Consider the following 25,681-nt stretch of genomic DNA (forward strand, 5'->3'; position numbering starts at 1 on the left):
CGTGTGTCACCATGCCTGGCTGTTTCCAATGTGGCCTTGAACTCACAGAGATCCAGAGGGATTTCTACCTCTGGAATGCTAGGATTAAAGGTGTAAGTGCCACCATTTTCTAGCCTTTGTATCTAGTGGCTGTTTGTTCTCTGACCCCAGATAAATTTATTAGGGTGCACAATATTACCACCACAAAACCCTGTCTCGAAAAACAAAATACTTGTTACTCTTGCAGAGGACCAGGTTCAGTTCCCAGCACCCACCTGGTGGTTCACAACTATCCATAAATACAGTTCCAGTGGCTCTAACACCCTCTTTTGACCTCTACAGTCATCAGACATGTATATACAATGCACGTACATACATGCAGGCAAAGCGTTCATACGAATAAAGTGAATCTTAAAAATAAAATCTTCCATACCTTGACTATGTGGCAGCTTTCTGTCCTTGAAGACACGCTTTTTGTATGGACGTCCTAAACACAGTTTTGCTGAGTAGGAATCAAGGATGGTAAACGACCCAACTGTAGAGAAAGCTTGCCCTACTCTGCGTTACTGCACTTTGGTAAAGAAACGTAGCCTTGAGGCTATGCCTTGCCTGGAGCGCTACCATTTTATACATTAACACTGTTCCATCTTCAAGAGCACTTGTTAAGCAGGGTAACTTACCTGGGTGAGCAGACAACCAACAGATCTTGAACACAGAGTTTATCACAAAGAACATCCCCCATCTGTGCAGCACAAACCACAAGGCATGGACTTATTTACAAAGAAAAAAAAGCACCATCAAATTAAATCAGAACACATGGGCATATCAAAAACATATCAGAAAGCAGGCCCATGGGCTTAGCAAACACACCAGACCAAAGGATGATGTAACTTCCTCACCTGAGTCATATAACAGGAGATGTTGCTGGGTGTGGTGACACCTAATCCCAGCACTTAGGAGTGTGAGGGGGAATGGCAGGTTTGAAGCCAGCAAGGCCCCATGGTAAAACCCTAGCTCAAAAGCAGGCGGACCTTGGCCTGGCGTTTATGGCCCTGTCATTAGGTCATTCTGTATTCGTCACTGGATCCTGTTTCTGGGGCTCCAGATCGGCACATCACCCTCCCTGACTTGCTCACCAGAACTGTGTATTGTCTAGATCCACTGTACCTTAACCAGCTCTGCACCTAGGCAGCCTAGTGTCCTGAATAGCCCTTTGATGATTTCTTGATACCTAGCCATTAGTAGTGACACTAGATCTATGTCAGCTCTCTGCTTTTGCCTGTAACAGGGCCTCTCTGAAACCTGTGATGGTCATTGCTTCTTCTTAGTAGTTCTAGAATCTATATAATCTTGTGTGGCATGAAATGTGTAATCTGAGAGTTAGTAATATTAGTCATTAAGATTGGGATGGGATTAAAGAAAACGATTGTTCAGTGGTCATGTTCCGAATGAAATTTAGACTACTTGGTTCCTTGAAGCTAATAAAATGGACATAGCTTATGGATTTATTGCTATTTAATAAGTTCTAGAATTGTGGAAAGATACAAAGATGTTTATGTTTATGACATAGCTTGCTCACAATATTGAAATTAATTCCATTGACCAATATGAAGATAAACCTGAAGTCATTAAGTCATTTGGTCCTGAACACACAAAGGCTAACACTAGCAATGACCAAAGCATATTCATTTTTGACAGGGATTTGTACACTTCAAAATAATTTAGCTAATTTGTCAGTTTCCAGAAAATGAAACACAGGTTCATTCAGACCTGGGTGGAAGTCCCAAGTTAACAACATACTAAGAATGGTCCTGAGCTTACCTTCTCAAAGATGTCACTTAAAAAAAAAAAATCTCACTGTGTAGCCTAGGCTAGCCCCAAACTTGTAATGCTCCTGTCTCAGCCTTGTTCTTATTGGGGTTCAGATGTGTGCCACCAGGCTTGACTTGTCACTCATTTTTTTTTCTTATAGGAGACATGGGTACCAGATTTCATGTCACATGGCAGACCTTGTCCTCCTTGGAGCTTATGTGGTAAGTACATGTACCAACCAATTACTAATACACATGATGGCTGGTGTAAAAGTTATAACCTAGGAAGTGGGGGCCAATGAGAGACTCAACTTGCTGGACAAGCTGACTGACCTGAGTTGATTCCCAGGGCCCCCATGGTGGACCAAATCCTGGGAGTTGTTCTTGACTTCCACACACATGTTGAGGTGTGTAATATCCCCTCTCCACACAAAATGAATAAATGTTACACAAACAAACCCTGGGAGGCTGGAGAGATGGCTCAGCAGTTAAGAATACTTGTGGTTCTTGTTGAGGACCTGGCTCCACTTTGTTCCCCGTGCACACATGGTCCACAAACATCTGTAACTCCAGCTCCAGGAGCTCTGACACCCTCTTTGGGCACTACGTACGTGGTGCATAGACATACATGCAGGCAAAACACCTACAACATAAAAATAAATAAACAAAAATGTAAAAACTAGGTAACAGCAGAGATCAAGATGGTAAATAGACATTTTTTTTTCTATCATTAGGGAACTTGCTGTGACAGCAGGTGAATTTTAAGACAGAAAGAATTGTATTTTTGTACATTTTGAACTCGTTCTCTTAAGAGTTAGGAAGAGCTTTGGGGATAGTAGATCACACAGGTGATCTGAGGAAGTGTGTAGCCGAGGGGAGATGCCCACCTGCCCCTCTCACTTTTCCTCGTTGGGCTGCCATTAGAGTCTGCCCGGCAGGGCTTGCCTTCTTCTGACCCGCTTTGAAGTGATTGGAATTTTGTGAAAAAAAAAAAAAAGGCTTGATTTTTATTTTATTTTTGCCTTTCAGTGCTGGGAATAGAACCCAGGGCCTTGGCCAGGGTGAGCCCTCTCTGAGCTACACCCATCCTTGGTTGTGGTGCTGGGGATTGAGCCCAGGGCCTTGGCCAGGGAAGATGAACACACATGCAGATAACACACAAACAAAATAATCTTAAATATTTTTGGTTACAAAATAAATGTAGCTTTTAGAAAAGTTTATTGGTACTTGATTAAAGTGCTGAATTAAGAATCAAATTGAGGGATGGTGAGTGGTTCAGAACACGAAAGTGCTTGTCACCAGGTTCATGACCTGAGTCCAGTCCTCGGAACTCCCAAAAATTGTCTTCTGACTTCCACACTTGTACTAAGGCCTGTGTACCCACACACACATGGAGGGAGGCCTGTGTACCCACACACACATGGAGGGAGGCCTGTGTACCCACACACACATGGAGAGAGGCCTGTGTACCCACACACATGGAGGGAGGCCTGTGTACCCACACATATGGAGGGAGGTCTGTGTACCCACACATATGGAGGGAGGTCTGTGTACCCACACACATGGAGGGAGGTCTGTGTACCCACACACATGGAGGGAGGCCTGTGTACCCACACACATGGAGGGAGGCCTGTGTACCCACACACATGGAGGGAGGCCTGTGTACCCACACACATGGAGAGAGGCCTGTGTACCCCCACACACATGGAGGGAGGCCTGTGTACCCACACACACATGGAGAGAGGCCTGTGTACCCACACACATGGAGGGAGGCCTGTGTACCCACACATATGGAGGGAGGTCTGTGTACCCACACATATGGAGGGAGTTCTGTGTACTCACACACACATGGAGGGAGGTCTGTGTACCCACACACACATGGAGGGAGGTCTGTGTACCCACACACACATGGAGGGAGGTCTGTGTACCCACACACATGGAGGGAGGCCTGTGTACCCACACACATGGAGAGAGGCCTGTGTACCCACACACACATGGAGAGAGGCCTGTGTACCCACACACACACACATGGAGGGAGGTCTGTGTACCCACACACACACACACGGAGAGAGGCTTGTGTACCCACACACATGGAGGGAAGCCTGTGTACCCACACACACACACGGAGGGGAGGCCTGTGTACCCATATACATGGAGGGAGGTCTGTGTACCCACACACACATGGAGAGAGGCCTGTGTACCCACACACACACATGGAGAGAGGCCTGTGTACCCACACACATGGAGGGAGGCCTGTGTACCCACACACATAGAGAAAAGGGAGGGAGGGAGGGAGGGAGGGAGGGAGGGAGGGAGGGAGGAAGGAAGGAAGGAAGGAAGGAAGGAAGGAAGGAAGGAAGGAAAGAGAAAATCACTTTGAAACAAAGTTTGCTGTTATTAAAAAGACCTAGTTGGTAAACCGGCTTCATATCCTCCCTCTTAAAAGAAGGCCCAGGCATGTCACTGCCCTGTCCTCTCCTTGAGGGTGGTGCAGCACAGTGAGCCACAGCCCAGGCCTTGTTGGTGCCCTCTCATGAGGCTGCGTTTTATGGGGCTGGAGAGATGGCTTAGTGGTTAAGGGCTGCTCTTCCAGAGGATCTGGGTTTGGTTCTCAGCATCCACATGGCAGCTCTCGCTGTCTACAACTCCAGTTCCAGAGATCTGAAGCCCTTTTCCTGCCTCCTTGGGCACTAGGCACACATGAGGTGCACAGAAATACATGCAGACGAAACGTCCATACACATTAAGACTGCATTTTGGTATGGCAGTCCCTTAAAAAAATCATGAACTGGATACAGTTTTCCTCCCTGTATTCAACACTTTATAAGGATTGTATAGTGAGACAAAATATAAATATTAAGAAGGGTTTCCAATTTTTTTTTTTATTTTGCAATACCATTCAGTTCTACATATCAGCCACGGATTCCCTTGTTCTCCCCCCTCCCGTCCCCCTCACCTTCCCCCCAGCCCCCCCCCCCCCCTCCATTCCCATCTCCTCCAGGGCAAAGCCTTCCCCACAGACTGAGGTCAACCTGGTAGACTCAGTCCAGGTAGCTCTAGTCCCCTCCTCCCAGGCTGAGCCAAGCAATCCTGCATAGGCCCCAGGTTTCAAACAGCCAACTCATGCAATGAGCACAGGATCTGGTCCCACTGCCTGGATGCCTCCCAAACAGATCAAGCCAATCAATTATCTAAGGTCAGGGTAGGCACAAACATTCAGACCCTAACATAGCACTGTGATATATTCATACACTGAAGCACTGTTAGGCACTAACAAGAAATGAACCGTCAAGCCATGAAAACACATTCTTTCTTATTTTCTTATTTTGTTTTGTTTATGTTTGAGAAAACATGCCACAGTGCACATGTGGAGGAGGTCAAAGGCTGTATATCATTATAATTATATTATAATAAAGTATATGAATTAAAAAAAAGAAGGGTTTCCAAGAATGCATTCTACATTTTTTATAAAGAGCTAGATTGTGTTAGTTATTTTTAAAGGCCTTAACACTACCTAGTCCATTTCCTTTCTTTTTATGGGAATACTATTTTTGAGAATTTAAATGTCCTGTTTAGATGATACACGGGAAGACTCTTAAGTAATTAAATGAGCCCTCTCTAGAACCAGCTCAAGGTCATGTGCTCAGATCTATGTGGTATAAACCTTTGGTAGAAAGGACTGGTAGTTTCCAGGATTCTTTTGGTTCAAACTCTAGTTTGCAGTAAATGTTAGATGCAATCAAAATAAAACTTTATAATTCCTGTTACTTAAGCACCAGGATTATTGGAACAAGGCATGAACAATGAAAGCAAAACCAACAAAGGCTGCCCCAAGTGCAGCAGCCACAACAGTGCCTTGTTTTTTGTTTGTTTTCTCTTCATCCTTTTTTCCCCTTTGAGACTGCTCTGTATCCCAAGCCAGCTTATATAGCCCACCCCATCCTTGAATTTTGGACAATCCCCTAGCCTCAACCTCCCAAGCTTTGAGACTGCAGACATGCACCACCAAGCCCAGTTCTGGTCTGTTTAAACAGGGCTGTTAGAGTGGCAGCATTGAATGACTAGTTCTCCTGTGGGGTCCACTGTGGTCCAAGTGCAGGAACTTGTCACTCCAGTCTGATATGCTTTTACTCTTTCCCGCAACATTTAGACCTCACTGTTTTAAGCTGACTGGAGCAGAATGTGGAATTTGTTCCACAGTGAGGTGGTGATATTTGCATGGTCTCATGGATAACCCCACCCTTGTTCCGGGCCCCTGAGGCCTGCTGAGATGACCGGGACAGCTTCTGTCTGTGCCAGTCTATGTGAGGCCCTGTTACACAGTGGTGTAGTAATGGCACTCCTGCTAGCCTATGAATGGTGGTGGCGAGCATCTGAGAAGTAGCCTGGTTCAGAAGGTTTGGGCTTCCCCTGCAGTGTCAGAGATGGAATCCAGGCCTGGCCCATGCCCAGCAAGCACCCAGCACCCAGGAGACTCTGTAGGGTTGCTCTGCTGCACTTGACTCCATACCATGTTACAACAGTGGCAGACACCTATCATAAGACAGATGTCATAGAGAAGAAATACAGAAGGTACATCATCCCACTTGCCTTACTGTAAGAAATTGCATTTTGGGCTGGAGAGATGGCTCAGAGGATAGGAGCACTGGCTATTCCTACAGAGGTCCTGAGTTCAATTTCCAGCAACCACATGGTGGCTCACAACCATCTGTAATGAGACCTGGTGCCCTCTTCTGGCCTGCAGGAATACATGCAGGAAAAACACTGTATATGTAATAAATAAATGTTAACAAAAAAGAAATTGCATTTTAAAAACTTACATTCATGTATTTGTGTGTGTGTGTGTGTGTGTGTGTGTGTGTGTGTGTGTGTGTGTGTGTGTGTGTGTGTGTAGGTCAGGGACAACCTGTGACTTCCACCATGTGGGTTCTGGGGATGGAACTTGGGTGATCAGGCATGGTTATAAACACCTTTACCCCCTTCTCATTTCACAGGCTCCTGTGAGTGATTTCATCTCACCGACATGTAGCACAGGTAGCACAGAGGCACCTGGCAGCCTTGCTCTTGTCCCTTCTTCAGAGAGCCCCCCATTGTTCATGTGCCCAGCAGCTACTTAGATGTGGTCCTAGGGAAAGAGGCTTCTGAGCTCAGTTGTTCATTTAGGCTTAAAGTTTCATTGTCTTGTTCTTTTTACCATCCTTTAAAAGTAGTTATTTTTGTTTTAAGTGTGTGTCAGACCTTTTGAGAAAACTGCTCCTGACCATCACCAGTGATTGAGTATGCAGACATACAGACAGCTCAGGAGAAGAGTACTAGACTCTAAACTTGAGGACTTGGTCCCTTCCTAGAGCTAAGTTAATTAGAGTGGGTTGAAGGATGGGTCTGTAGATACAGCAGAGGAAGTGCATGCTTGGGTGGAATTTTAGTAGCTGTCACAGTGCAGGGAGCATTGTTAAAGGTCACATGCTCTATGGCCATACCATCCTGAATGTTCTCAGACTCAGCAAAGACTCTGGAGGGCCAGATCTTAGGAGGGGCCTGGATGATTGGAATGCAGAGATCGAGAGGATATTTCTTACAGAGCAGACTGGGCAGAGAATGGTGGGAACCATGGGAATGTAGCTCTGTCTTGGAGCCTGTGAGTGGGAAAGGGAAACTACTGTAATAAAAACAGAGTCCCAGTCATGGAGAGAAGGCTTGAATCACAGTCGGGAGGACTTTGCTTTAGATTTATTATTAAAGAGCTTGGACAGAGTTGAGTGAGGTGGTGCATGCCTACAATCCTTGTACTGTGGAGTTGGACTTTAAAGCCACCCCAAACCACATGGCAAGTTTTGAGGCCATTCTGGACTAGTGGGACCCTTTCTGAAAAACATCAGGGGGACTGAGAAGGTGGTTCCGTTTGTTGACTGCTTGGCTAGCATGCCCAAAGTCCTGGGTTCAGTCTCCAGCATGGCATAAACTGGGTGTGGTTGTGCACAGCTCTAATCCCAGCACTCAAGAGGTAGAGACAGCAGGATCAGGAGTTCAAAGTCACTCTTGACTACACAGCAAGTTTAAGGAATGGCACTCTGGGCTACTTGAGACCCTGGCCCACCTCCTAAAATGGATAGTATTTTCTCTTGAATGTTAAAGTGTCCAAGCAGGGTGTTGACAAGAACAGAGAACATTTGCAGTTCTTGGCAGAGTAGTAAAATGGACTGGAAAAGACATGTCAGCCTGGATCTGTCCAGCCTTGTGTGAGAGATTGTCCAACCGTACAAGGTGCACAGACGGAGTTTGCTTTGCTGCTTTTGAGCTAAATGATTAGGAGAAACATACATACCTCTTTTGTTATCTGTGATAAGATGCTCCCAACAGATCTCTCAGAGTAAGTGGTAAATGACAGCAAAATCTTAATGCAGTCTGGTATACCATAAGTGCTGTATAAACAATCATCGTGACATTTCTACCCCTCCCCCACTTCATTATGTGTGTATATTCTTTAGGTCCTACCTAGCTAACGTACAAACACAGTATTAAGTACTCAAGATGTGCATAAAAACCGTAAATACAGGATGCTCATAAGTAGTTTGGCATACTACAAGAGAAGTGAAGAAAAGGTAGAGTTTATCTCTAGTTTACACAATCTCTTATTTTTATACCCCTGCTTTCAGTCAACCATGTAAAAAATGTTTCCATTAGTAGCCGAAAGGGCAAAAGGATTTTTGTGCTTATGTAACCATGAACAAAAATATTATTCTTTAAATATTTTAGTCTTGAATTGATTTATTTACTGATGCATTTAGTACAGTTTGTTATTGTTCAAGACAGTAGAACACCTAATAAGTACCAGTGAGAAAAAAATGTGGAGTTTGGGGTCATTTGGGGCTCAGGATTGCTGCTGTTTATGATGTCAAAAGACAGGTGTTTGAGGACCACTAGGACTCCTGGTGGGAGTATGACCTCGAAGAGGTTGCTTACCTTCTTGGAACTTGAAATTTTCATCAACAGCGCACTGATCCATCAGTGGCTGGAGAGATGGCTCAGTGGGGGCTTGTTGTGCTGGCCTGAGGACCTGAGCTCAGGTCTCCAGCCCCCAAGTGAAAAGGCTGAACACAGTAGCATGTGCGCAGCCCCAACTTCATGGAGAGGATGGAGACTGGCAGGCCCAGCCAGTCTAGCTGAGACTTTGAGTCCAGGTTGAGTGAGAGGCCCAGTCTCAATAAGGTAGAGCACAATTGACGAGGGCATCCTGACATTAGGCTCTGGGCTTCACACCTGCTTACATGGGTCAGTGTTCTCTGTCTCTCTCTGTCTCTCTCTGTCTCTCTCTCTCTCTCTCTCTCTCACACACACACACACATACACACACACACACACACACACACATACACACACACACACACACACACGCTATTTTTTTTAAATGAGCACCTCTTAAGATTGAATAATGTGACCTAAGTGACCTTAATATAAGACACCAAGAGCAGAGCTCGGCATGTGTATCAATTACTTTTGTGTCACTGTGACAGAAAAATGCTTGACAGATTCCTGTTCAGGAAGGAGGGTTTATTTTGGCTCACAGTTTCAGAGGGTTTGCCTATCAGAGTTCATGGCAACAGCAAGCATTGGAGCTCTCTATGCCACAGAACACCAGAAGGCAGGGAAAAGGTGAGTGCCCACACTCTGCTGGCTTTCTCCTTTCTCATTTATTCCTTCCAGACTCCAGCTTTTGGGGTGGTGCCATTCACATCAGTTGATCCCCTCTGGAAGTGCTCCCCCAGACACACCTAGAGCGTGCCGCATTAATTTCCTAGATGACTTTAAATCCAGTCAAGTTGACAATGAAGATAACCAGCTCAGGATGGAATATAAGTTCTTAAAGATTATTTTATTTTTAATTATGTTCATGACTCTCTCTCCCCCCCCCCCCCCCCCCACCGTGTGTGTGTGTGTGTGTGTGTGTGTGTGTGTGTGTGTGTGTGTGCTTGTGTGCGTGCACATGAGTGCAGGTGCCTGAGGAGACCAGAGATGTCAGATCCCCTGGAGCTGGAGTTGTGGTCAGATGTGAGTTACATGGGGTGGGTGCTGGGAGTCACACTCCGGTCCTCCTGAAGAGCAGCCAGTGGTGGGTTTTTGGTTTTTTTTTTTTTTTTTTTTTTTTTTTTTTTTTTTTTTTTTTTTTTTTTTTTTTTTGAGACAGGGCTTCTCACCAACTTCACCTAGCCTGCTTTCTATGCTCACACTGCTGAACCTATAATACTGAAAGATATCATTCAGTGGATGTCCTTCAGTCTCTCAGGCATAGCCTGAACTCCCCCAACACATGGACTTCATGAAACATTTGTTGATGTCTTTTCCCCAGTACCCTCTGTTACGGCCTTTTTCTCTTAATTGCTGTCACAGGGTATACATTCTCAGCCCGAACCATGGCTGCACTGCGGGATGTGATGCACTCTTCCTCCTCCTCTAGGAGTGGTGTTGTGGATACTGACAGCTTTTTCCTCTGTCTATACGCTTATTTTCTCCTCTCCGCTGTACTTCTTGCTCTAATTCCAGGACTGTCTATCCAACTCTGTGTTGACATCTCCACCTTGGTCTCCCACAGACTCCCTCTAGACTGATCTAACCGTCTTTGCCCCCTTCTTCCCTGTGCTCTTCCTGCTCCTCTTCCCAAAGCCTGCTTCCCCTAATTTCTGGGACTCAGCTGGCAGAACGGCTATCCATCCTGTACCAGACATGAAACCCAGACAAATCCCGGATGCACTCTCTCCTTTCTCTACATCCAGCCAGTGACATCTGAGCAGAGGATTCAAACCTTTAAGATGTAGGAATCGGAGCCTGGAAAGATGGCTCAGAGGTTAAGGGTGCATACTGCTCATGCAGAGGATCTGAGTCTGTTTCACAGCCACCCATGTTTGGTGACTCACAGTTTCTTTAACTACGGCCCCAGGAAATTTGGCCCCGTTCTTGGGATCCTCAAGCACTTCACTCACATAGAGGATATACCCACACCTAGGCACACATATACACACAAAGATAAAATATATTAAAATTTATTTAGAGAATCATCTGTGCCAGAAATGAGATTGCCTCTACTTCCATAGGACTGTGTTCTGACCAGACTGGCTCAGCCATGTACTTTATGTGAGCAATGATGCCAAACATCCTTTGCACAGGAAAGCACTTAAGCAGAACTGATAAGCAAAGGCAATTTTAGGCATGACATGAATAGCTTTAACAATGGCATTTTTAAATAAACGGAGTTCGTCACTTAAAAAAATGGGTTTGGGGTTCATGCCTCAAAGCCCCTTTATTTTTCATTGTGTTTTGGACCCTGGTTAGCAGGGTCTTGCTAAGTAGCGGGGCTGGTCTTAACCTCATGCTAATTTCAGCAGGGTTTGCATCTGTGATCCTCCTGCCTCAGCCTCCTGACTTGTGTACTTACTGGCCGGTATCACACAGATTGCACTCTCAGTTCCCTGGGGTCAGCAGTGGCAGGGTGGGCAGGAGAGGGGAATGCAGTATATTTTTCAAGCTGAAATTCTCTAGCTTCCTTTACTTGCTTTGCAAACGTTTAAATTTGGGGCTAACAGCACGTGCACATTTATGTCATCTGATTTTCCTTTGGGTTTGGTGGTGCAGTTTATTGCCTTTTTGGGAGGTTGAGTCAGGGAAACGACAAGTTCAAGGCCTTCTTGGGCACTGAGACTCTATTCCAAAATTTAAAAAAGTGTGCCAGTGAGACCATGGAGACCTAGCTAACTGACTTAGATCCCTGAACCAATGTAGAGGTGGGAGTTGTCCCGTGACCTTCACATGTGTGCCTTGGAATGTGTACCCACTCACATTACATATGCACACATATACACACTAATAACAACGCCTTTAAAACTAAAATATAGCTGGGAGGGTGGGCTGGGGATATAGCTCAGCTATAGAGCACTTGGCCAGCGATTCACAAAGTTTTACATTCAACACTCAGTACTGTAAAACTGTTTATAATTTTACACCACACACATATATTTTGTCATTATTTTTCCCAGTAGACAGCAAGTAGGCAGAGTTTTCTTTTTCAATATTCAGCTGTAGATGTGTTATATGTTGACATTTTAGATGATAAAGCTTGTGACTTAATGGACATAACTGAAAAGAATGGTTTTTTTTTTTTTTTCTCGAGACAGGGTTTCTCTCTGTAGCTTTTGGAGCTTGTCCCAGAACTCACTTTGTAGACCAGGCTGGCCTTGAACTCACAGAGATCCACCTGCCTCTGCCTCCCAAGTGCTGGGATTAAAGGCGTGCGCCACCATCACCTGGCCAGAATGGCTTATTTTTATAATCTGCATTTGCACATGTGTGAGACTGCTGTGCAAAGAGCCTTGATCTCTGGAAGCAGAGCTCTCTGTGTCCTTCAGGAAGACAGCCTTTCCCAAAGGAAGGAATGGAGCAGTTTTGCTCCTGGGGTCCCTGGCTGGGACCTGCCCCAGGACTGACACTCGGCGTTGGATTGTAGTTATGAGTGAGTGAGTGTTGCCTTACAAGCACCCAGGACTAAGAACTACTCTGTACCATGTTTCTGTCAGTCACTGCAAGGCCTGCTGGTGTCCTGCACACAGAAGCTTCCACCAGTCCTGGAACCAGGGCACTGACTCCAGGCTGTCTTTGCAGAGGGGAGCAGCTGCATGCAGTGACACTGGCTGCATTGTCACCTACTGCAGCTACAGCAGGACTTCTCCTTTCTCCCTTTGAGACGTCTCACTCAAGTCCAGACTGACCTAGAACTAGCAGGCCTTCTACCTCAGCCTCCGAAGTGCTGTGATTATAGGTGTGTGCCACCCGGCCCAGCTGCAGTGGGCTTTGAACCCTCCTGACCCCCCATCATTTGTCGGCTCCCTTCATAACCACAGTCTGCCTAGAATGCCAACTTTTCCCTCTCTCTCTCAACAAGGATTTCAGGTCTGTTTATGGTCTGCTAATTCTCTGGGTGAGGTGCCTCTTCTAGGAGGGAGCACCACACTCGATGGCAGTGCAAATAGGTTTTTATTGACTGATCTCCATGCTCTCCAAGCCATTCTACCCTCACTCCCGATTAGAGGCACCATCTGTTTGTCTTGACAACTTAATGAATTGAGGACTCATAAATGGAGCTGACATTTAAATTAGATCCAAATCGCAGTAATGGTCTCCTTTGCCAGAGATGAATGAGCAATTACTTTTACAGCTCTAGGAGAAAAGTGGATTATGCAAACAGATACTTCACCCAAATTGGTGGCCCTGAGTGACTCTCCCTGTGCTGATGCCTTTGCTAGGGAGAGGAACCTGCTGCCCAGGGAAGACTAGAAAAGAGAGGTTTTCTGCCTGACCAGAGCAGATCACACTCCAGGTCCTTCTACCCTGCTTCATGGTGACAAGGAGAGAGTTTTAAGAATTTTGGGTATCAAAACAACAGCAAGTTCAAATGAGCTGGTAACCTTAGCCTGCTGCCTTGCAAGGTGTAGCTGATGAGAGGGAAATCCCATGGCAGGGGGACTGAGTCAATGTGCTCTGTAGCTTGTTGGTTCTCCAGAAACTGGGCTGTTGCTTAGAGAAAGTCCACTAATGCTAAGGTGTTGACCAACAGTCCTGGATAGTATTCTCTGGGAACCACAGGCCATCACCACTGAGCTCCTCAATTTAGAGGCACCCATTTCTCTAGCACTCTGTGTTATCTGAGGTGACTTTGAGCCTTCTGTTTGTATCCCATGTGACCTCAGTTTCCCAAGATCCCACCATCTTAGAGGGGAAGAGTCAGAGAGGCTGTGCTGACAGATGGAAGAGACTATTGAGTTGTGGCCTCAATATCGTGGAGACAGGAACAGAGGCCAGGAACCTGTAGGTGCTATGGAATCTACAGTTTAGTTAAGAAGACAAGGTGTCTGCCCAGGAAACCCTCAAGGTTTGATCTGACAAGTGGAAGTGGGGGCTTGTCTCCTGCGTCCCTCCTCCCCAGGGCAGGGGAGGGAATTCACAGATCTGTGAGATTGGAAGCAGCTCCAGGATTCCTGATTCCCACGCATCAGTCATTGCTGTCATGGACCTCTGCTTGTGCACTCTCCTCCACAAAAAGAGGCCCCAGAACCCCCCATTAGAACTTGACAGCTGTTTGCCAAGCTTGGGCAGTGAGGGAAAGGTGAATTGCCTATTGGCCACTATATACCCATATCTTCCTCATAAAAGAAAATATTTGCTGGAGAGAATATGTATCCAGTAAACAGGGACAGGAAAGCACTCCAGTCCTGAACTCGAGTCCAGTGAGGTGTAGGTCAGAGGATGCTGACATTACATCTGCATTTCAGATAAAGAATGTCAGGCCAAGTAGGCCCTAAAGACTGCTTTTGGGAAAAGCAAATAGAACTGTCACCTCCTCGTCCTCTCTTTCCTCATTCCCCTCCTAGGTCTCCTTTTCCTTTTGAGGCAAGGTATTGCCCTGTAGCCCAGGTTGGCCTCAAACTCAAGATTCTCGTACCTCAGCCTCCCAAATGCTGGGATTGCAGGTATGTGCTACCCCTCCTGGCAAAAGGAAGTGTTTCTGAGACTTCCGTTCTCGTAGATCTAGAAACAGGTTATGCAGGTGCTCCGCGTGTTGGAGGCAGGAGATACAGGGAGGTGAACAAATCCCACATGCTAACTTGAAACTAGATCTCTAACTCAGGACAAAGACTGATTATGCCTGGGCTACCTGAGGGATTCCTGGAAGTTTCTTATTAGGTATACAGTGTGTTGAAAATATCAGCTGTTCTCAGTAACCCTGAAGATGAATTTTATTATGAAGCACAATTCATGCATGGTTAGTGGTACACACACAACAAAGAGGAGGTAATATGGATAATGGCCCTTAGAGTCTGTAATGCTGGTTGACACAAGTGGGCCTTTACGATGATCGCCATGGTCACATGACAGCCAGCTGAGGCTGGAATGCTCCTGGAGAGTGTCATGCCACTTGAGATCAGGAGTCAGAACATTAGATCAGATCTCCAGGAATGGGAGGGACTTGAGTGGGCTAGAAGAATGGGTGAGCTTTGGGTGGAGAGAAGGGGAGACAGGAGAGTCAGTGAGAGGGCCACTGAGCAAGTAGGGCATACATTTATCCAGGTGTAGTGTCCAGGTAGTGGCAGAGCTGGACTTTGGAAGAATCAAGGCACAGGAAAATTGCTCATGTTCACATGGGTGTGTCAGCTTTCAAAACAGATTAGCTCACTGGGTGCAAATAGATTATCCATGTAACTTTCTGTACTTCAGACAATAGCCCTTGTTGAACTCATGACTAAGGTAATTACCTATAAGTTCTCAGAAATTCTCTTCCCAAGGAGCTCAGGGGAGAGGTCAGCCATTATTATGGGTATTATGGGCTGGACCAGTGTGAACCATGGTCACCTGTGCCAACTTGGAGGCCGAGTGAGAGCTGTGCTTCTGTGTCCCATTCTGTTGCCTTTCCCTCCTCAGGTCCCCACTGCACCAGCTTTCTCTCTTCTGTTCGTTCGTGCTTTTCCTGTTGCTATAACAAAATGCCTGACAAGGAGCAGCTCAAGAAAGGAAGGTTTTTTTAGCTCCTAGTTTGGGGGTAGCCAGTCCATCATGTCAGGGAAGGCAAGGCTGCAGGAGAGAAAGGCAGTGTCCAGGAGGCAGAGAAGCTGAGCACTGTTGACCCGTTTGTTTTTGTTTTTATCCAGTCCAGGGAACTCCCTTGAAGATAGGCCCAGAGGTTTCATCTAGGTGGTTCTAGAACCTGTCAAGTTGTCAATCAGTACTAGCCACAAGGCCCTAGGGTTGAAGTGACTTTAGTTTTACACAAGGGGATCCTGAAGCCCGAGGAGGGGAATGGCTTTGCTTCAGCATGAGGATTTCACAGCTGTGTCCAGCAGAAAAGCCTCCTGACCACAGCTGTGTCCAGCAGAAAAGCCTCCTGACCACAGCTGTGTCCAGGAGAAAAGCCTCCTGACCACCGGCCTCTGCATCTGCCCCACAGGTTTCTTTCCTTTATTCCTAATCTTGCTGATTAAGAGGCAGAAGGGACACAGCACAGAACATGGGGACTCTGAAGACATTCTCCCTCCATGGCAGAGTGCCCTGGGGACCACTGGAGGCAGGAGAAGTTGAGAGTAGGGTTTGTCCTCAATGGCTGTGTTCTTGGGGGAAAGTCAGCCTCCATAATGCTGTCTCAGGTCTCAGTTCTGGGCCAGGGATGTAGTTCCGTGGCAGAGAGCTTGCTTAGCATGCACAAGGCCTGGAGTTTGCTTCCAGCACCTAAAAGTTAAAGCAAAACAACATTGGTGCTTTGAACTCACAGACACTGTGGCTCCTTTCAAGGACACTAACATTCTATTAAACAAATATCAGAACTTGCTTTTATATTTGGGTTTCCAGCATCTGTTTCCAAATACCCTTTGTAGCCTTTTTTTTTTTTTTTTTGAGACAGAGTTTCTCTGTGTAGCTTTGGAGCCTGTGTCCTGGAACTCGATCCGTAGACCAGGCTGGCCTCGCACTCACAGAGATCTGCCTGCCTCTGCCTCCTGAATGCTGGGATTAAAGGCGTGCGCCACCCCTGGCCCCTCTTTGCAGACTCTTCAAAAATCAAGGTACTCTGTTTTCCCTGGGGCCAGATAGACATTCTGTGGGTGCTCCTGCCTGGTGAGCAAGGGAACTTCAGCCTCTCTAAAGTCATATAATTTTGACTGTTTTGTTTCTTATTCTGTTTAATGTTGGGTTAATGTACCCAAACTGGTTCAAAATCTGTGGTTTTTCTGAAATGACCCTGACAGTGTGGACCATAATTTCTGGAAATGTTTTAGCCATGAAAAAAGATAATCATTAGCTAATGCCTAAGAAAAGAAACTTGTTAGTATTGTGTCTTTGAATGTATAGAGAAGGGACTTTGCATGTTTGATGTTTTATATATTTGTCATGGGGACATATTTGGTCCAATAGAATGACAGCTTTTAACTAAGATTTAAAATATCTAAACAATTTAGACTTACATTTTTAAAGATGAAAATAGATTTTTTTATATATAATATAATCTGGATTGTAGTTCCCCTCCCCCAGCTCCTCCCAGATCTGCTCATTTCTTGACTCACCCAAATCCACAGCCTTTCTTTCTCACTCTCATTAGAATACAAACAGGCATCAATAATGATAATAATAATAATAGTAATAATAGGACAAAAACACATAGAAGAAAAAGAGTCTAAGAAAAAGTATAAGAAACACATAGAGAAACACACATTTGCACACACAGAAGTCCCCAAAATCACAAAACCAGAAACCCTAATGTATAAACAATAAACAAGGACCTGTGAGATTTAAAAAAGAAAAAGACAAAGAATCCCTCAAAATGTTATTGAGTTCATTTTGTGTTTCCCATTTATTGTTGGGTCTGGGGCCTGCCTTTAAGAGTGGTTTGTGTATCCACAGTGAGACTCGTTGAAGAAAACTAATTTTTCACTTGTGAGTAGTTACCAATTGGAGACAGCATCTGGGTTAGGGATTCCCCTCTCAGTGCTGAGACCTGTGCAGACCTGTGCATGCCGCCACAGTCTCTGTGAGTTCATATGTGCGTTGGTTATGCCGAGTTTCCAGGGTCTTGTTTCCTTGGTGTCCTCCATCCCCTCTGGCTCTTACACTCGTTCCACTTCCTATTTTGCAGGCTTCCCTGAGCCCCGAGGGGAGGAATTTGATAGAGACACCCCATTTAGGACTGACTTTTCTAAGTCCTTTTACTCTCTGCATGGTGCAGCTCTGTTTCTCTGTATTTGTTCCCATCTGCTGCAGGAGGAAGTCTCTGATGATGACTGAGCAAGACACTGATCTATGAGTACAGCGGAATATAGTTAGGAGTCCTTTCATTGCTACATTCATTTAGCAGAACAGTAGTATTTGGTTTTCCCCTAGGTCCCTGGCCTATCTAGTCTCAGGTTCTTGGCCACCTGAGCAGTGCCAAGGATGGGTTCTGTCTCACGGAGTGGGTCTCAGATCCAGTCAGATCTTGGTTGGTTACTCCCACACGCTTCGCGTTGTTATTGCTCCCGTGCTTCCTGCAGGCAGAGCGCCACTGTAGATCAAAGGGTTTGTTATTGGGTTGGTGTTCACCTTTCCCCCTCGGTAGCCTGCAGAGCACCTTCCAGTATCATGAACACTAGTCAGTAGGGGGGAAGGCTCTAGGTAGCACCAGCTCAATTTCTTCTTGTTCAGACTTGTGTAGGTGTTGTCTCCAGCAATAGGATCTTGCCATCAGCTTATGGAGAGCTACGAACAGCCTTGGCATTAGCCTGGGTTGTTTGGGGGTTCCTGTGGGGCCCCTTTGGCCAACAACTAAATTAGATGTACCCCGTTCTTGGTACTGGAAACTTCATTTGGTGATGAGAGATGGCGGTCAAGGCTCCATCTCCCCTGTTACTTGGTGATTCTATTTAGACTACTTTCATATATATATATATATATATATATATATATATATATATATATATATATATATATAAATTTTGGGAAGCTTCTACTGTATTAGATTCCCATATAAACCCTCAAATGGCCTTAGTTTTAGCTGTCCCTCCCCATATTCTCCTCCACTCCTCATTTGATCTTCCCATTCCAGCCTTCCCCCAACCCCTGTCCATCCATAACTATTCTATTTCCACTTCCTAGGGTAAAGGCGTGCACCACCACTGCCAGACTTCTGCTATGGCTTGCTATTAGCTCTGACCCCCAAGCAACTTTATTATTAACATACAAATAAAATCACATTTCAGTACAAATAAAATATCACCATATTTCCCCTTTTCTATTTTAATAAAAAGAAAAAAGGAAAAAAGTTATAACTAACATGAGAAAAACTATATACAAAAGTACAATAACTATATACCGTATATACAAGCAATAGATACCTAAACAACGTCTAGTCCATTTGTATTTCACAAATTCAGAGAAAATAATTCCATTATCTATCTTATTTTGGTAAGTCCAAAATGTACCTAATTCACTTTCTATCCTAACTAATCTTCAACTATAACTAACTAATCTTCAGCTATAACTAACTAATCTTCAACTCCCTCTGAGACCCAAGAAGGAAATAATATTACCTAACAAAAATAAAAACAGGAAGTGCATGCAAGCAACTTCCAAAAAAAATGTGAGTTGACAGAAACAGCCAGCTGCCTGGACAGTCACCCAAGGTTTCTCCACAGCGTTGGGGCATTCCATCTTCAGCCGATGTACACAAGGTCAACAGTTCGACCTCACATTGGGTGAGAACAGTCCATGTACCAGAAACACCTGAATTCCACTAGTGTCATGCCATGATTCAGGATTTTAAATTCTGGAAATTGTTGATGTTTTTTGAATTCAGCTGTCCATTCTTCTTGGCTATGTGTGTGTGTGTGTGTGTGTGTGTGTGTGTGTGTGTGTGTGTGTGTGTGTGTGGCTTCATCTCAGCATCCCGTTCTTCTCCATATCCTTCTATTAAATGCCAGTCTACTATTGAGAGGTGTGAGCTTAGTTACTCTTCAAGAATAACTGTTTCAGCTGCTGTTCCATTGCACATCAGAAGCCATCGGCCCACTGCCTGTTCAGCTGCCTTTGAAGAAAAGGGCACCGTACCTTTTCCGAATTACGAAGGCCACTTCAGGGATGATGTGATATTGTCCTGGCCTCAGAAGATGCCTTTTGATAAAGCCATAATCACACTTGTTTTGGCAAGAATCAGTCCTTTGTTTCGTGTCCTGTCTGTCCATTTTGTCAGCAGTTGATTCGAGGATACTTTGTTGTCCAGTGGCTAACTTTTGCCACAATGAAAGTTAACTCCATGTGCAGTTTCTTCAATGCCCATATTTTCTCCGAAGTAGATTGGTACTGCCAGGAGCCTACATGTCTCATAGTCAAAAAAGAAAAATTTCCTAAGTTATTAAAACATTTTAAATGCCATATTCTGTAGATCTCTGAAGGGTTTGAAGATGACCTATCTATCTAAAATATATCTGCTCAATCTTGAAAACATATTTAATATGACTACAAGTTCTATTGTAATGTCTAGTGCTGTGGGATGTTCTATATGTCAAATATGTTGCTGATTGGTCAATAAATAAAACACTGATTGGCCATTGGCTAGGCAGGAAGTATAGGCGGGACAAGGAGGAGAATAAAGCTGGGAAGTGAAAGGCTGAGTCAGAGAGACACTGCCCACCGCCATGATGAGAAACAGCATGTGAAGATGCCGGTAAGCCACGAGCCATGTGGCAAGGTATAGATTAATGGAAATGGACTAATTTAAGCTGTAAGAACAGTTAGCAAGAAGCCTGCCACGGCCATACAGTTTGTAACCAATATAAGTCTCTGTGTTTACTTGTTTGGGTCTGACGGCTGTGGGACTGGCGGGTGAGAGAGATTTGTCCTGACTGTGGGCCAGGCAGGAAAACTCTAGCTACAAATGGCGCCCAACGTGGGGCAAGAGTTTTCACCTAAAAACTGAGAAAAAAAAGATTCTAAAACGGAGCTAAAAACAGCTTCCTTATTGTCTCTCTCAAATGAGCGGCAGCTGCCGGTTTGAGCTACTTGTGGGTTCCTAGAGTGCATGCTCAACCTGTAGTGTGGCGGGAATGAGGCCTCTGCAAGTGGCACATTAAGCTGCATGGTGGATTTAGTCTTTGCTAGTACAAAACAGAAAAAGAGGTTTCTGGGCTACACGCTGCTTGGATAAAAGCATAGACCCACGATAGCTCCCAGAGCTGGTGGTAAACCACCACCAATTTGGGAAGCTGAGGTGGGCAGAACCAGCAGCCATAGTGCCAGTTTCAGTCTTACAAATGCTGCAGTTTAAAGCAATAGATTCACAATAAGACAGATTCAGATATAATAGTTTAAATGTGTGTAAAATATACGTAGGCTTGAAAGAGACAAAAAAGGTGATATATACAGTTATAGAAACAAATACATAGTTTTAAAAAATAAAGTCTTTAAAGAGACAGTAAAATTAATATAAAAATAAGCCACGTAAAGATGAATATTACACAGAGAATCTGGATTGTGTTGTCTTTGGGATTTTTAACTGCAGAAAAACATTTGATTGTAAAAGCTGTTGAGTTATGCCAAAATGTATATTTTAAAGGTACCTTGACTTCAAAATTTGGATGTAAGGATGTGTTGCTTTGGAAAGGAGACTCTGCTTTTGTTCCCACAGAAAGCCAAAGGCTATGGATTTGTTCCAGATTAAGATACATCAGGTTTGACCAGCCAAGACCCCCTGAAAGGTCTCTGATGACACCATGGCCCAGATGATCCAACATCCAGAACGGTTTGAAGGCAACTGGCTCAGACATTACAGCCTCATGGACTATTCCGTAATCCTAAAATTTTCTTTGCATCCCCATAAGATACAGCGCCCCCCTCCAGCAGGAAGTAGTAAGAGAAGCTACGCCCAAATTCCCAAATTATATGTAATTTTACTTTGTTAAGGTTAAAACCTTCCTTTTTGAAAAATTTTAAAAAAAAGGGGAAGTGCTGTGGGATGTTCTATATGTCAAATATGTTGCTGATTGGTCAATAAATAAAACACTGATTGGCCATTGGCTAGGCAGGAAGTATAGGCGGGACAAGGAGAATAAAGCTGGGAAGTGAAAGGCTGAGTCAGAGAGACACTGCCCACCGCCATGATGAGAAACAGCATGTGAAGATGCCGGTAAGCCACGAGCCATGTGGCAAGGTATAGATTAATGGAAATGGATTAATTTAAGCTGTAAGAACAGTTAGCAAGAAGCCTGCCACGGCCATACAGTTTGTAACCAATATAAGTCTCTGTGTTTACTTGTTTGGGTCTGACGGCTGTGGGACTGGCGGGTGAGAGAGATTTGTCCTGACTGTGGGCCAGGCAGGAAAACTCTAGCTACAGTCTAACTACTAACTTTCATTTCTTTTTTTTTTTTTTTTTTGGTTTTTCGAGACAGGGTTTCTCTGTGTAGCTTTGTGCCTTTCCTGGAACTCATTTGGTAGCCCAGGCTGGCCTTGAACTCACAGAGATCCACCTGGCTCTGCATCCTGAGTGCTGGGATTAAAGGCGTGCGCCACCACCGCCCGGCTAACTTTCATTTCTTTATATCCTAATAGTTGGTAATAATAACATTCAAGAATCAGCAATTGCATTACATTGTTAAATGAATGGTATCTGTACAATATCTTGAACAAGAGTAGAATTATATGAATGGCATTTTCTAATAATATCAATCTCAATATATATAATTTGTATACAATATAAAAAATCCAATCCAATGTAAAGTATTTAAAACTAGTAATTGTCTTTTCCTTTTTCTTTCTTTCTTTTTTTTTAAAACAAGAACCTTAAATCTAATCTCCTTTGCCTAGCCCTTTCCCTAACCCTTAACAATAGGAATCTCAAAGAGTCTTATTAATAAAATCAAACCTGAGGCCAGTTATTGGGGTGAACTCTGGAAGATCAGACAGACAGAACAAGCCACAGCTAACCTCACCTGGCCAACTTCTCAGCTGGTCTTGTTTCCTCATACTGGAAGCCTCTGTGTCCTCATCCCAATGACTCTCAGCTGAACTGCTGCTCAAAAGCCTGAAGCTTAACCAGCCAAATGCTTCTAGTTTCTGGTTCTCACACCTTATATACCTTTCTGCCTTCTACCATCACTCCCTGGGATTAAAGGTGTGAGTCACCATGCTTAGCTGTATCCTTGAACACATGGATTTCTGCCTCTGGAATGCCAGGATTAAAGGCGTGTGCTACCACTGCCTATCCTAAGTATCTAGTGCCTTTTCTGTTCTCTGACCCCAGATAAGTTTATTAAGGTACACAATATTTTGGGGAACACAATACCACCACACTAGGGTGATACAATGCTCCCCCCAGTCCCTTGCTCTCTCTAACCTCTGTGGTTATATGGATTGTAGCTTGCTTATCTAAGACTTAACAGCTGGCATCCACATTAAAGTGAATGTGTACCATATTTGTCTTTTGGGGTCTTGGTTACCTCTCTTAGGTTGATATTTTTTCTCCATCCATTTACCTCCAAATTTCATTTTTTAAACAGCTGAGTTACTTATTCCCTTGAGTAAATTTTTCTTTATCCACACCACATTTTCTTTATCCATTCATCCATCGACAGACATCTATTCTGTTTCCAATTTCTGGCTGTTATGAATAGAGTAGCAATGAACATGGTTGAGCAAGTGTCTCTGTGGTAGGACGTAGGGTCCTTTGGGATGTGCCCAAGAGTGGTGTAGCTGGATCTCGAGGTAGATCTAGTTTCAGCTTTCTGAGGAGCCACCGTACTTGTTTCCATAATGGCTGTACAAGTTTGCACTCCTGCCAGAAATGGATGAGTATTCTCCTTACGTTACATCTTCACCAGAATGAGCTGTCATTTGTTTTATTGATACTGACTATTCTGACTGGTATAAGGTAAAATATCAAAGTAGTTTTGATTTTTGATTTCCCTGATGAATGAGGATGTTGAACATTTCTTTAAATGCTTCTCAGTCGTTTGTGTTTCCCCTTTTGAGATCTGCACCCCATCTTTTAATTGAGTTATTTGTTTTTGATGGCTAGTTTTTTTTAATAGTTCTTTACATATTTTAGATATTAACTCTCTGAAGGATGTGTAGTTGGCACAAATTTTCTCCCACTCTGTAGCCTGCCACTTTGTCTGAATGATGGCATCCTTTGTCCTACAAAAGCTTTTCAGTTTCATGAGGTCCCATTTATTAATTGTTGGTCTCAGTGTCTGTGCTATTGATGTTCTGTTCAGGAAGTCTTTTTCTGGGCCAATGAGTTCAAGACTATTCCCCACTTTCACTTTGATCTGGTTCACTTTGAGCAGGGTATATGGCCTTACATTGAGATCTTTGATCCATTTGAAGTTGTTTTGTGCAAGGTGATAAATATGGGACTATTTGCATTCTTCTATATGCGGCCATCCAGTTTGATCAACAACATTTGTTGAAGATGCTGCCTTTTTTTCCAGTGTGTATTTCTGGCTTCTTTATATAAAAATTCAGATGTCCATGGATGTGTGAACTTATATCAGGTCTTCAATTCGATTTCATTGATCAACATGTCTGTTTTTATGCCAATACCATGCTGTTTTTATTACTATAGCTCTGTAGTACAATTTGAGATCAGAGACAGTAATATCTCCAGAAGTTCTTTTATTATTCAGGATTGTTTTATCTATCTTTGTTTTTTTTTTTTTTTTGTGTTTCCATGAAGCTGAAAATTGTCCTTTCAAGTTCTGTGAAGAATTGTTTTGGAGTTTTGATGGGAATTTTATTGAATCTATAGATTGATTTTGGCAGGATGGCTTTTTAAAACCATATTAATCCTATTGATCCATGAGTAAGGGAGCTATTTCCATCTTCTGATATCTTCTTCAGTGTCTTTAAGTTTTTTTTTTTTTTTTGGTTTTTCGAGACAGGGTTTCTCTGTGTAGCTTTGCGCCTTTTTTCCTGGAACTCATTTGGTAGCCCAGGCTGGCCTCGAACTCACAGAGATCTGCCTGGCTCTGCCTCCCGAGTGCTGGGATTAAAGGCGTGCGCCACCACCGCCCAGCTGTCTTTAAGTTTTTATCATACAAGTATTTCACTTTTTGATTAGAGTTACTCCAAGATGTTTTTCTTTCTTTCTTGTGGCTATTGTGAAGGTTATTGTTTTCGTGATTTCTTTCTCAGTCCATTTGTCATTTGTATGTAGGAAGTCTACTGATTTTTGTGTATTAATTTTGTGTTATGTTACTTTGCAGAGTTTATCAGCTGTAGGAATTTCCTGGTAGAATTTTCGGTGTCACTTATGTATACAATCATCTTCAATAAAGACACTTGGACTTCTCCCTTCCCTATTTGTACCCCATGATCTCCTTCACTTGTCTTATTGTTCTAGCGAAGACTTCAAGAACTACATTGACTAGGTGTGGAGAGAGTGGACAACTTTGTCTTCTTGCTACAAGTCACCTTTATTGTGTTGAGGTATGCCCCTTTTATCCCTAATCTCTCCAGGTACTGGAAAGTGAAGATTGCCTATCTGATTCCCAGGCCAGCATGGTCAGCATGTTTCAGAGAGAGAAGGGGGAGGGGAGGGATAGGGAGTGGGGGGGGAGAGAGAGAGAGAGAGAGAGATTGAGAGAGAGAGAGAGAGAGAGAGAGAGAGAGAGAGAGAGAGAGAGAGAGAGAGAGATGACTCTTAGGTGTTGGCCACTGAGTCCTAGACAATTATTCTCAGCACATAAGTGCCTGGAGACTTTTGTTACGCGCTCAGCCTTTGGATTCATGAAAAAGCTTGCCTTTTAGGTTAAAGCATTAAAGAAGATGAGGAGACGTGGTGAACCAGAAGCAGCCCAACCTGTAATGTGCCACGTGTTGCCTCCTAATCCAAGAAGAGCTAAATGGGCCTTGGTGTGGGAGGCTGCCTCTGCAAGGGCCCGTGTCTATCTTCTCCCTGGCTCTCGAGCCTGGACACTTTCTTAAGGAGCAGGCCTGGGTAAAGGACTGTGATAAAAAACAATTTTTTTTTTCTGTGCACATGGCTTTTGTAATTAGCCAGTTTTTCAGCGCTGGAAAAGCAGGAGCACACCCTGCAAGAGATGGGAGCCCTCTGCAGAATTGTCCTCTTACCTTCTGGGGAGCCCAGGGTGACCCCTACTGGCAGGAAGATGATACTACAGTCAGGAGAATGTCCCAGGAACACTTTCTCTTTGGAAAAGATAGCCAGGGGTCTAAAACGAACGACTCCTTTAATGGGACTGTTTTCCCAACATGTGTATAAATCACGAACTACATACCACTTCACTTACAAACTCCAAAGTTCCTGTGAGATACAAGTACTCAGCACAACTAAATAGAACATTGTAATCAACAGACTTTAAGTGGCCTGA

The 25,681-nt window shown here is 44.2% G+C and overlaps 1 protein-coding gene across 3 annotated transcripts in view; it reads left to right on the top strand.

Moving 5' to 3' along the window:
• Positions 1-25,681, top strand: part of Ackr2 (atypical chemokine receptor 2) — a 69,347-nt gene that overhangs the window by 1,470 nt on the left and 42,196 nt on the right. For all 3 annotated transcript variants that reach the window (XM_052725086.1, XM_052725118.1, XM_052725134.1), the window contains exon 2: positions 1,952-2,012. The gene's annotated coding sequence lies outside the window, so the exon portion shown is untranslated. The remainder of the gene's footprint in view (positions 1-1,951; positions 2,013-25,681) is intronic.

This window comes from Peromyscus californicus, unplaced genomic scaffold, assembly GCF_007827085.1.
Source record: "Peromyscus californicus insignis strain IS unplaced genomic scaffold, ASM782708v3 Scaffold_11__1_contigs__length_118956290, whole genome shotgun sequence".
NCBI lineage: Eukaryota > Metazoa > Chordata > Mammalia > Rodentia > Cricetidae > Peromyscus > Peromyscus californicus.